The 1049-nt window shown below is 49.7% G+C and overlaps 1 non-coding gene across 1 annotated transcript; it reads right to left on the reverse strand.

The window, feature by feature from the left end:
- Positions 1-554: 554 nt before the first annotated feature.
- LOC120671779 lies at positions 555-661 on the reverse strand. Its single transcript, XR_005673869.1, has one exon. It is a non-coding gene; the product is annotated as a small nucleolar RNA R71 (small nucleolar RNA).
- Between the last annotated feature and the right edge of the window lie 388 nt (positions 662-1049).

Consider the following 1049-nt stretch of genomic DNA (forward strand, 5'->3'; position numbering starts at 1 on the left):
GTCACTTTATGTCTTCTTTTATTTTGTATTTGAAAGAATAGGGGTAGTGTATGACCGGTTTCTCCCTGCCGGAAAACTACACAAAAAATCTAGAGAAGCTTGTCAAAAGGTCACGACCTCGCGTCGTTCCTCCTCCCGCTACTCTTCTGGTAATGAAACCCAGTTCGGAAGCACCAACTGTTCCTGAGGCTATGGATGAGAAAACTCTCCGCAAGTTCTCCATCCCCTCCACCGCCAATGTGGCTACTGGACCCAGCGTCAACGTTCGGGACGTCAACTTTGAGCTCAAATCCAGCCTCATCAACATGGTGTAGGCTAGCCCATTCTATGGCAAGCCGAACGAGGATGCCAATGCACACTTGCAGAATTTTCTGGAGCTCTGCGACACCGTGGTGATACGGGGTGTCGCCGCCGATGTTGTCGAGCTGAGGCTGTTTCCATTTTCCCTGCTGGGGAAGGCGAAATAGTGGTTCTACAAGGAAAAGGACATCAACACCTGGGACAAATGCTCCAAGGCATTCCTCGCGAAGTTCTTCCCGCTGGGCAAGACGAATGCCCTGCGCGAGAAGATATCAAGTTTCTAGCAAACAGGGATGGAATCCATCCCGGAAGCTTGGGAAAGGCTGCAAGAATACATTACAGCCTATCCTCATCATGGGATGGATGAATGGCTTGTCCTCCAAAGCTTCTACAATGGGCTAACAACGACATCTCGAGCCCATATTGATGCTGCTGCTGGAGGAGCTTTTCTCGACATGACCATAACAAAAGCCAAAGCTTTGGTCGAGAAAATGGTCTCCAATTAGGGGTGGAGCGAAGAACGACTCCAACCCTGAATAAAGGGCATTCATACCGTCAAGGAGACGGATATGATTGCCGCTAAGCTGGACCTCTTGATAAAGAAGTTAGGAAAAAGGAGCCAACAACAAATCCAGGCTCCCGTCTACGCCATGGGTTTGCACTTCACGTGCGAAGTCTATGGCAACGATGGACACTCAATGACTGTCCCGAGACCCGTGAAGACTACGCATACATCAACAACGGGTATC

This window comes from Panicum virgatum, chromosome 4N, assembly GCF_016808335.1.
Source record: "Panicum virgatum strain AP13 chromosome 4N, P.virgatum_v5, whole genome shotgun sequence".
Taxonomy (NCBI): Eukaryota; Viridiplantae; Streptophyta; class Magnoliopsida; order Poales; family Poaceae; genus Panicum; species Panicum virgatum.